The sequence below is a fragment of the Eschrichtius robustus genome, chromosome 12, assembly GCF_028021215.1.
Source record: "Eschrichtius robustus isolate mEscRob2 chromosome 12, mEscRob2.pri, whole genome shotgun sequence".
NCBI classification, from domain to species: domain Eukaryota; kingdom Metazoa; phylum Chordata; class Mammalia; order Artiodactyla; family Eschrichtiidae; genus Eschrichtius; species Eschrichtius robustus.
The window spans coordinates 63435505-63448135 of NC_090835.1; the positions used below are offsets into that span (position 1 = coordinate 63435505).

The window sequence follows — 12631 nt, forward strand, 5'->3', positions numbered from 1 at the left end:
AATTTCTCTGATTGTCTATAAAGATGCCCTTTCTAGCTGTGTTTTTTTAAATCCAAGACCCAATCAAGGATTATACATTTCATTTAGCAGTCATGTCTCTTTAGTCCCCTTTAACTTAGACACTGTCCTGCTTTTTCGTTTGTTTTTCATGACTGAAAATTTTTGAAAAGTCCACGTCAATATTAAAACCGAGCAGGACCCTGAGGGACCTCCCCTGGGACAGACTACCTCGCCTCTTTTTTGTAAAAAAAAAAAAAGCTTTAGCCCCCTAGGCCTTCCCTGAGTTCCAAAGAACAGATTTAATCAGAGAAGTGAAAAAAGGCAGAAACAAAGAAAAACAGTCAAACAGGACAAAATAATAGTAGTTTAGCCATAAAACAAAGTCAAGGAACTTTAGTTCCTCCTCAAGGACTATAGATAATATTCTAAGCCATATCCTTGAGTTGTTTTACAGATACTAAAACCCCCACTGGGTTGAGGAAGTTAACTGCTGACCACAAGCATGTAGACCACAGACTGGTTGGAACCAGAAGGTTGATGATTGAGACTCCTGAAACATCACCTGTTACCTCACTATCAACCAATCAGAGAATAGGGTTTTGTTTGTTTGTTTTCTTTTAATTTTATTGAAGTATAGTTGATTTATAAGACTGTATTAGTTTCAGGTGCATAGCACAGTGATTCAATGATACATATATATAAATATATATATATTCTTTTTTAATTCACTTCCATTATGGGTTATTACAAAATATTGAATATAGTTCCCTGTGCTATACAGTAGGTCTTTGTTGTTTATCTGTTTTATATGTAGTAGTGTATACATGTTAATCTCCACCTACTAATTTATCCCTCCCCTGCATTTCCCCCTTGGCAGCCACAAGTCTGTTCTCTATGTCCGTGATTCTGTTTCTGTTTCATAGATAGGTTCATTTGTGTCATATTTTAGATTCCACATATAAGTGATATAATATGGTATTTTTCTTCCTCTTTCTGACTTACTTCACTTAGTATGGTAATCTCCAGGTCCATCTATTATGCCGCAAATGTCATTATTTCATTGTTTTATGGCTGAGTAATATTCCATTGTATAAATATACCACATCTTCTTTATCTACTCATCTGTCGATGGACATTTAGGTTGCTTCCCTGTCTTGGCTATTGTAAGTAGTGCTGCTATGAACACTGGGGTTTTTGAATTATAGTTTTCTCTAGATATATGCCCAGGAGTGGAATTGCAGAGAATTATACATGAACTGATTACACTCTCTATGACCCTTTCATTCACACTGTCTTTAAAAACCCTTCCCTGAAAGCCATCAGAGAATGTGGGCTTTTTGAGCATAAGCTGCCCATTCCCCTTACTTGGTCCTGCAATGAATGCCACACTTTTCTTCACCACAGCCCTGTTTCTACAGGTTGAATTTACTGTGCATGGGGGAAGCGGGCCCAAGTCTGGGTCAGTGACAATAGTCTTAGGAAATGTCCCCAGAAGCTGAATTTGTCTGATTGTTTCCCTGACTTTATTTTTTTGATATTCAATATGATATAGTCTATTACTATCCCTTTTTTTGTTTTTCAATGTTTGTATTATCTCAAATTCAGCCCGTTAAACAGTTGTTCTGTGTTCTTCTGACATGTCCCCATCACTCTTTCAGTTCTTCCTTGCTTTCTGGCACAAGATGTTCCCGACGTATCTCATGCTGTCTCAGTGCAAATCTGGAATCACCCAGTACTCCAAAGAGACCTGGTTCTGTTTAGTGGGAGTGATACTGAGAAACTAACCTCTCAGTGCCTTCCACTTGCCACTGCATCTTGACCCTTTCTTAGAGCTAGGAAAGAGGACCTATTAAAATCATAAGTTCACTAAAACAGATGACACATTTGGAGTTTATTATCAAGCATGGTTTGAATATGGACTCTATGTTCTCCTTTTCAAAGATTATGCAATCGTTCTGACACCATTTATTTAAAAGTCAATCTTTTCCACAATAATTTAATATGCTTTATTATATACCTACTTTCTACGGTTACTTGCGTCCAATTTCTGTACGTACTTGGGTCTGTTTCCGAACTTTCTACTATTTTCCAATGGTCTAGCTATTCATGTGGCAGTATAATATTCTTTCTTAAAATGTTATTTTATCATGATAAAAACACTTAACATGAGATCTACCCTCTTAACAAATTTTTAAGTGTACAGTACAGTATTGTTGACTATAGGTACAATGTTGTCAAGCAGATCTCCAGGATTTATCTTGCTTAACTAGAACTTTATGCCTGTTGATTAGTAACTCCAGTTTGCCCTCCCCCAGCCCCTGGGAACCACCATGCCACTCTTTGATTCTATGAATTTGCCTATTTGGGATACCTCATATATGTAGAATCATGCAGTATTTGTCCTTCTGTGACTGCTTATTTCACTTAGCATAATGTCCTCAAGGTTCATCCATATTGTTGCATCCTGCAAAATTTCCTTCTTTTTTAAGGCTGAATAGTATTCCATTTTATGTATATACTACATTTTCTTTATCCATTCATCTGTCTAGGACATGTAGGATGTTTACACATCTCAGATATTATGAATAGTGCTACAATGAATATGAGTACTAATACCTCTTCAAGAACTTGATTTCAATTCTTTTAGATAAACACCCAAAAGTAGAATTGCTGGATCATATGATAGTACTATTTTTAGTTTTTTGAGGAACCTCCATACTGTGTTCCATACTGGCTGCATAATTTTGTATTCCCACCAACAATATGCAAGAGTTCCAATTTCCCCACATCCTTGCCAACACTTGTTGTCTTTTGGTTTTTTAATAATAACCATCAGTGGATATTTCTTACCTTCTTGCAAGTTAAACAATGCCTTCAAAAGGATGTTTGTCATATTTTACCCTGCAAATGGTTTTTCATGATATATATTTTCATTTTGCTGGGTGTTCAAACCCTGCTTTGTATACATTATCCCATAATGTGAATGTACCATAATATGGTTAACCATTTCCCTGCTGAAGCACATTTAGATTGTTTTTAATGTTTCAGTATTAACAGAAAAGTCTCAGTGAACATTCCTGTGAACTCATTATTGTGTCTACATGAAAGTATTTCTATTGCATAAATTTCTAGAAGTACACTTTCCGTTTCCAAGGGTATGTGATTTTTAGTTTGCTCACCAAAAAAATTGCATAAACTTACATTTCCACAAACATTAGGTGGCAGTAACCAGATTTCCATAGCCTTAACAATACTAAATCTTATCAGTCTTTGTCAGGCATTTATATTTCTTCTTTCTCTTCTGAATTGGCTATTGCCTGCTTTTCTATTGCATTATATGTGTTTTGTTTTCTTATTACTTTGAAAAGATGGTTTTATCGTCCAGATATTAATTCTTTTCTATATGATTCCAATATTTTTTCCAGGCTATTTGTCCTTCAACTGTATTCATAACAAACACCTTTCTCAAATAGAAGTTTTAAATTTATGTCAATTCAAATGTGACATTTTTTCCTTTATCTCTTTTTATTCCTCACAATTATAGAAACATCACACTGTATCACACATATTAAAAGAAATTTCAATGGTTTTAGAAACCCATCCAGAAATTATTCTTGTGTGATAAGAAGCAAATATTGGGACTTCCCTGGTGGTCCAGTAGTTAAGACTCCACAATTCCATTGCAGGGGGCACAGGTTCAATCCCTGGACAGGGGATTAAGATCCCACCTGCTGTGCAGCACAGCCAAAAAAATAAAAATAAAAATAGAAGCAAATATTAAAGATTTTTTAAATCAATGTTAATTTCTCCAACATTATTAATTGTTCATACTTCCATCATTGACTTGAAATCATATATATATATATAATATATGAGTGTGAGTGTCTGTGTGTGATATAAAATTTTTTACTCTACTCCTCTAACCTATTTGCCTTTTCCTAAGCCAATACCATGCTGTTTTGATTAGCATGACTTTATAATATGTTTTGATATCTGGTGGGGTAAAACAACAATCAAAAGAGGAGCCTCCTTTCAAAACTCTCTGGCTATTATTGTACACATCCAGATGAATTTTGAATTCATTATTTTGTCAAGGTGCTCCCCAAAGGGATTTTATTTTCTTATTTTCCAAACACACAAACACTTTCCTTAACCAAATTGGGTGCTTAAAGGATCCTTTATGATTCAATTAGAAGTCCTGAAAATTGAGTTCTAGGGAAGAAATAAAACGTAATAACAATAAAACACCTATCACAATCACTTTTCTTTCAAATGCTTAATAAACATGATCTCATTTCTTCCTTTTAACAACCCTGCTAGGGATGTTTTGTTAAACTCATTTTAACAGTGAAGAAACTGAAGTTTAAGAAGCTTCATCAGCAGAGAGTCTACCTAGCTGGAAAGGGGGTAAAGCAGGGATTATAACTGACTCTCACACTAGATCACTTAACCCCTTTAGATTTGCTTATTTCTAGAGCAATGCTTCCCAAGGTGCTGGACCAGCAACAACAGGATCACCTGGAAATGTATTGGAAATGCAAATTCCCTGGCCCTACCCCAGGTCACCAAATTGGAAACTTTGGGGATGGAAGTCCAGCAATCTGAGTTATCAAAGCCATCCAGGTGTTCTGATGCAGGTAAAGTTTGAGAACCACTGGTCTGGAATCTAAAGGCTGAGGAGTCATCAAGAGGGTACAAGAAATATTTTGTGGGGGGGAGAAAACAGAAAGAAGAGCGTTCATTGAAATGATCAGGAATACTACAGACATTCCAGTTACTTATTCAATAACTATTGTGTTGGTGACAACAATCACTACATGGCTCGGAGTATAAAAAGTTTAAAAAAGTGCTTAGTAAAGGGGTCCCTTATGCTTTTCAGGTCAGCAAAACTGAGAAACCATTGAACTGGAGCATATAAACATCTAAGACACATCATCCCAGTTCTCTGAGACCCATAATCAAGAAATGCATTAGTCTCCCTTGGCTGAGACACAAATGCCTGTCCATGTGAATTTTATCCCCTCCAGAAACCAGATCATAAACAGGTGTGAAACCTGAATGAGGAAGGAGTTTGGGAGAACATGGAGAGATAACAGAAAATAAGGGGAGTCTGTCGAGGAAGGCCAGCGTAAGGCAGCGGGTAAGGCAGCGGTGCAGCCGGAAGGCCAGGAGGAGTTGGGGGTCGGGGGTAGGGTGAAGGCCGCCCAGATGCACAAGGGGAGGACCAGCCGCAGCACCATCTGGGTGTCGAGCGGAGCCCTATGTCCTGCGCATTCGGGGCCTTCTGTAGCTGCCTCTGTGATTTAAAAGGAAACAACAAATAACTTTTTAATTATTATTTTTGCATTGGATCCATTTGCTAATATTTGCAACAATATAGTTTGGCCAAAGTCTCATTTAGTGAAATGAGCGTATGGAACCAGCTAGATTTGCCCACACAAAGAGGACTCGGTGGGTTCAGGTGTCCAGCCTCTCTGTAAGAATTACCTATTAATTAATTAAGTGAGTAAAGATAATCAGCCTTTCGGTTGGGTATCCTGACAGGATGAGGGATCAGTTCTTGGGGACGACTGACTGTAAAAGGCACACCCTTGGATCGAATACATTTAAAATATTCCCCAGGTCTTTTATTCAGTCGTGAGGTGCCTGCTTGGCTTAGAAAAATTCAGCACACAAGATTTTCAAAATTACCCTGCGAACCAGAAGACTGTCACTGTAGCATATCTTCACCACCCTCTTGGAATTTAAAGCAGCATTTTCAAGGTTTATTATTTGTATTGGTTTTAATAGGATTCTTTTATGAACCAGTTTAATGAGGAGTATTCAATTATTGCTTCCTGAAGCCACTGCTGTAATATCAGACTCCATGCTGTGCGGCCTCTTTCAGTAAAAGTGTGCGTGATCTGAATGGAAAATAAAAGAACTATTAAATAGCCATTCCTTTACTGTATCAAGCTTTCTGCCTGCCAATTTCGGTGAATGGTGGATATCTGCAAACATTCCATGCTTCTAGCTTGGTAAAGCTGATGTGTTTAAAAAGAAAATGTATTTAAATCTTAAAACCTGTATGATGTGACACATCAGATAAGGATTTTTGCAGACTGAGACCTTCTCTATTTCCTTTGACAAATCAAAAAGGACTGGGTGGAAGATTTCTAAACTCATGGGATGATTAATTAGAGAAGATGCCCCAGGCAAACCTCAAGAATCCAAAACCAAACATGCACACTTAATATATAAACTTCAATCTGGAGTTTTAAATTGGACCTAGCACCTTGGAGCATGTGCCCCAAGGCAAGGCACAGAGACCACTAAAGAAATTTGACTGATACCCCAAAAGGAAGAAATCCAAATTGTTAATCCACTTTTAATCACCGATCAAAAGAACCTTTGCAAATGCTTGACAAAACAAACCAGCACCGGCTTGAGCTGAAAGTGTTACTTGCCTTTTATGTATATTTAATTACAGCTATGAAAGCTCTCAAGAGCTCATGTACACAGTAGATAATATTTCATTTTGGGGAATGATGACTGGGAATGTTCAAGACCAGTTTAGGAGGCTCTAGAATCAGGCCGTCACTGACATAATGGTTATAATGACCAGGGCAGGGAGAACACATTTATCCTCCCTGATTACCAACGTGTAATACTCAAACTTTGAGCGTGTGTGTAGATGAAGGAGTATTAACCCTTTGTCACTCAAACATTTGATACTTCATACTAGACAACATCATGTATGACGTGAAGGGCACCTCACAAAAGAGCTTTATTAACTGCCATGGAGGCCTGCCTTTAGCATCTCGGTCTCACACAGATTAGCATCATCCTGTGAGACAATGATGTGGAACAGAAGTTATAGGAACAATAACACTTCCTTTGGACAAAGACTGCACAGGAATCATGTCTGCACTAGATGTACTTATGTGAATAAATTATTTTGAGTTCTGAAAAGGTAAAGCAGTATGTATCTGCCAGCATCAAGAAGTAGCTTGTCTCAGGGAACTGTATTCAATATCCTGAGATAAACCATAATGGAAAAGAATATTTTTAAAAATGTATATATATGTATAACTGAATCACTTTGCTGTACAGCAGAAATTAACACAACATCGTAAATCAACTATACTTCAATCAAAAAAAGAAGCAGCTTGTGGTGAATGAAGAGAGGGAGTGAGGCAGCTTGACACCCCCCTCCCCCTTCAGGACCCCCCACCACATGCCCCACCCATTCTGTGATTTTAACAGCTGCCATTTTCCCAATCTTAGGCAAAGCCCTTGGCAGATGTAACCTCAAGACAAGTCTCCCAGCTTCCTCATCTCCTTCCAACTAGACCACCACCCTCCTCCTACAAAGAACTTCTGGCTCTGGTATCATATAATGGTAAATACTATTGGGGTTTTTGCTATTATTATTGTCATTATGATCATTATTGTAATTGTTCCCAGGTGAGTTGAGGAATCTCAGAACTTCCTGTGGCAATTTTCTCCCTCCTACTGAGCTGGAGATTATGCCATGTTTTTATTCATCACCAAAGGGATACACTGGTGTGGGGATATTTTATTAAAATATTTTTCATAACAGCCTGACGATTTGGTTAATATGATTATTCTACTTAATTGAAGTGGGGGAAAAACAGAGGCAAAATATGCCATGTACGTCCCTAAAGTTAACATCGTTAGAATTTACATGCACTGACTTTCTCACTAGTAGTCAAGACAGTTATAAACTAAAAAACACTGCCATCCAAGGAAGTGTTTGTCCTGGGGTAAGGCAAATTAATATAGATAAATTTACCTTATTAGTTCACAGAACACTGCACCTTAGCACTCATTCATCAACTGTTAGACTGTCCTATTGCTGCTGAAAATCAAAACAGGAAGAGAAGTGTCCCATCATCAAGAATGTGGACCAATTTAACCAGTCTTTATTGAGTACATACCAGTAAAAAGGTACCAAGCCCAGAGCCTTACAGGATTTTCAAAGGTAAACAAAGCTTGTCCCTAACATTATGTGGACCAATTTAACCAGTCTTTATTGAGTACATACCAGTAAAAAGGTACCACGCCCAGAGCCTTACAAGATTTTCAAAGGTAAACAAAGCTTGTCCCTAACCTTAAAGACCCTGCTAATTGCTCACAGAACCTGTTGACACCTGGTACAAACACCACTTCCGGTACCAGGTTATGGGATCATTATAATCCACTCCTCAGCCTCCGGGACACTGATCTTTGTCAAATTTTAATCCTTGAGCTCAGCTTTTTCTTTCCTCACTTTGTCCAGCAACAGGAGCACCCAGCCAATCTCACTCTACTCATTAGTTTGCCAAAAACGTTGAAAAGTGTCATATACACAGTTACCTAGAGCCTTGCTTCTTAGAAGCAGTTGTTGGTTAGGAGGATCTAATGATGATAGTTTTCATATCTCTACTGCTAGATCAAGGCACGGATCATCAGTGATCTCTTTACTACCAGAAAGTCATTAGCGTCTTTAAAACTAATCAGAGCAGAGAGACAATTTTCAGAACCAATTCAGAAAATTCATCCTTAAAATCCTGTTTCTCTAGAAGCACTCTGAGTACCAAAATTTGTATTAGTCAAGATTCTCCAGAGAAACAGAAACAATAGGAGATAATACATGGTTGGATGGATAGATAGATAGATACAGATATATAGATAGGCAGATAGATAATAAGAAATTGGATCATGTGATTATGGAAACTGACAAGTCCCAAGAACTGCAGTCAGGGAGCTGGAGCCCTGGGAAAGCCAATAGTTTAATTCCAGTCCAAGTCCAAAGCCCTCAGATCCAGGGAACACAATGGTTCCAGTCCAAGTCTGAGTCTGAAGGCAGGAGAGGACCAGTGTCTCAGCTCCAAGACAGTCAGCCATAGTGAACAAATTCTCTCTTACTCCACCTTTGTTCTATTTAAGCCTTCAAGGGATTGGATGAGGCTCACCCACATTGGGGAAAGTCATCTATTACATTACTAAGTCTACCAACACAAATGTTAATCTTATCCAGAAACACTCTTACAAACACACTCAAGATAATGTTTAACCAGGTATCTGGGTACCGGGCCTTGTTGACACATAAAATTAACTATCACAAAACTTCTAGGTTAATCCAAGTTAGCTTAGAGTTTACCAATTCTGTCATCTCTGTGTTTTATTCTCTGAAGATGAGCACAGCAGAAAGTCCCTAAATGTTAATATTACAAAAAAAAAGTTTTAGGTTGAATTAAAATCAGGTCAAGCAATAATTCTAAATGCCAAATATGCAATATGCAGTGTCAGAAGCCAACACTGCCTCTGTGCTGATAAAATTATATAACAGTAATAAATACAGTGGCATTTTCCCTTTAACCTGAAGTTTTATACCATCTCTGTTCAACTAAATATCTAGTCAAATAACACTCTGAAATAGCATCAGGATGCGCCTCTCCCAGGGAGATTGTGTCGTCCAGTTTTACTGCAAAGAGGTCTTTTCTTTACTTTGCTTTCTCTGGCAGCTGATTCTCTTCTTCACCCTTGTAGAGGCTCCTTGAATACCTTACTCAATTTTAATCACCTTTAAATTTCCAGTATCCTAAACAGAGATTGGCATACACTAAATGGAAAATTAAATAGTTTCACAACTCTTATGTATATAAAGTATGTATGTGTATAAATATACACACATATATACATCTATATAATTAAAATAGTTTTTACCTGTGACATGTAACATTTGTCTTAGGCTTTACAAACATGCCTTATATGTAGTTTTAGATTATACACTGCCTTGTAATTGACTTCCCAATCATTTTTAAGGATTTTGTGTCTCTCGCACAAGTTAGTAAGTTCTGCAAATGTCAAGGATCTTCTCTTCTTTTGAATCATGTTTATGAGCTAAAACTGTAACTGCTCAAGAAAAGCTGATGAGTCATACACCTTTGTATTCTTGCTTGAATAAATGAAAGAAAAAATGACTGCCAAGCCCTCTGACGTACCTATTGCACCTGGTCTTCTAAAAGGAAGTGGGGAGGGCATCTCATGACTAGCAATAAAGAAGTTGCTCCACATTAAAAAGCTGAAAAATTCATCTGTTCTTTTCCTAATTTTATATTTTAGAACAATGTAAATAACAGTGTTCTTGGAAATGGTATTCTTAAAAATACTGCATCACTCAAATCAACTCTCAGTTATTCAGAAACTCATTAGTCAAGGGTTTTAACCCAAGACTTCAATGTTTATCCAAGTGGTCTTTCACTGAAGGTGATCAAATACAAGGTCCCCAGGAAGATGCCACCCTTCTATCCTTCTTGAAAAAAATTATTTGAAGACAAACAGAGAGAAGAAGTATAATTAACAGCTCAAGAAGAGGAAAGCCAGCATAAAAGAATAGGCAGTGAACATGGAGACCAATTAAAATATGGTATCTAAATAATTGTAAATCTCGTTATAAAACTAGAGGCAAATGTCAAAATGAGAAGGTTTCTTAGTGAAAGAAGTCTTAATAATAATATAGACCTAAACTCCAAGATTTTATTAACAAAAGCTGAGAGGTAATGAGGGAAAAATGGAAATCCTTTTAAAAGTTTTTACCATTAAATCATTTTGACAATTATAGAACATGTTATGATACTTTAGAAAAAACTTAAAATAATCACATATAAGATGAAAAGCAAGATATATAACTTCCAAAACATTGAAAAAGATTAAAGTAAAGAAATAGTTTATTTATTCACTTATCAGATATCTTTTGAGCATCCACTCTTTGCTGACACTGCTCTGGTTTGTGGGTTTACAGTAGGACTTTGCAATCAAGAGAACAAGGAGTAGGTAATGTCTCTCAAATTGGGTCTAAAAATGATTTAGAAAAAATATGCTATTTTTAAGAAGTAGTCATAAAACAAAAGACTTAAAAAGCTAAAGGTTAAAAAGTTAATGAAAAGACCTACCAGATCCTGAGGGAGGAAGCTTCAGCCCTTCATCCCACTGGGCGGTGGGCTCCCTGGACACCCCAGACCTGGCATCTCCCTGGGCATCTCCCTCAGTCACAATGATCTACTCAGCACCTCTCAGGGGTGGGGCACCTTCCCTTGGAAGTGGACCTTTGTTTGTCACAGTGATGGGGGGCTACCATTGACATCCGGTGAGTGGAGCTAACACAGTAAACAAACTTCCTGCATTCCACACGACTTCAGAATATTCCACCAGGCATCACGTAAGTAAATCCATCTTTTTCAAATTTATTATTATCCAAGCCTAATTATATTTTATCTATGAAAACAAATTATTTTTGAAGGATTTTCATATAAACAACCTCTGTCAATCGAAGGAAGTCGTATTTTGTTTTGTTCAGAATTTTACCAAAAGTTGTTTACCGTGTGGGAGTATCATGCTGTCAGTGGCAGCTCAGCTACCAGAATGTAGCTGAATCAGTCTGCATGTGTAACTGGCACATTCATGGAGGTTGGATGTTTGGGTACAAACATCTGACCACTTTATTTTACCTTCTAGGACACTTTTAAGTTCACACCTTAAAATTCTTATTAACTTACAATATATATGTATTTCCTTTTGTTTCTCTTTTGTATCCCAGTTAGAAACATTATATATTTTTTTTATTATATACATAAGTAAATTATATACATATAAGTAATGTGGTTATTAGAAGGGAGGTTGGGAAAAGTGGTCTTCAGCTGGCTGACCTTGGTGGGGAGGCTGCACAGTGATGCCCCGGCAGCAGGCTCGGCCTCAATCTACAAACCAGGTAACACGATGCCAGATAACCCATGATGCTTTTGCTGTGATTAGGGATTTTCTTTTCAAATTTGGTTAATCTAGAATTGATGTTAATATCTCCTTCCCATTTTGCATATACAGGAATTGACTCTTAGAAATATTAAGTAACTTACCACTCAGCACACAGCCAGTAAGTAGGAACATTTGAATTTTCATCTTCCCGACCCCTGTGGAGATGATGGGAGAAGACGTGGCAGAGGAGCCCTGGTGCCCTGCCAGGCATCAACAGAGGCTGATGGTGTAGTCTTCAGAAGGTCAGTTCTCCTACAATTATAATAAGTGAATGTTCTCTACAAGGGTTTCAAGACAAAGTTACAGAAAACAATGGAAATTTGGAGAGTGTAAGTAGCATGTCCTTTGAGATTATCAAGTTGGCCACAGAAGCAAATTTCTAAGTGATGGGCTGCTGGCAATGGAAGCCAAAGAATTTGTTGAACCACCGAAATTTTTTTTGTAATTGGATGAATATCTCGGTAAATTTTATTTTTTGGTTGCCAATAATAGAAACCCACTTAATCCAGTGAACGAAAAAGGCAAAGTGTTATGAGGACCTTGAGGAGTGTCATGGATCAAAGGTCTGCTGTTGGCCTCACAAAGGACTGAGACCAGGAGGAGGAAACCATCAGAGACCAAGACAAGTGCTCTCCTGGCCTCACTTTCACACTCCCCATCCATGTGGTCTCAGCTCTTTACCTCTCAGCTTGTTGGCTTAACTTTTCTCTTTCTCTGAAAATCAGTATGACTCAGAATGGCCACCCCACAATGGCAGCTTCTGTTAAGGAATCCGTGTCACCTCAAGCAAGACAATTGAAGAATTGTCTTCAATTTTGGAGCCTCATTTCTG

The 12631-nt window shown here is 37.6% G+C and overlaps 1 long non-coding RNA gene across 1 annotated transcript in view; it reads right to left on the reverse strand.

Annotated features, from left to right (window-relative positions):
* Positions 1-12631, reverse strand: part of LOC137774221 (uncharacterized) — an 86517-nt gene that overhangs the window by 13962 nt on the left and 59924 nt on the right. Inside the window, exon 3 of the long non-coding RNA XR_011075792.1 lies at positions 11901-12051. This is a non-coding gene — a long non-coding RNA (uncharacterized lncRNA). The remainder of the gene's footprint in view (positions 1-11900; positions 12052-12631) is intronic.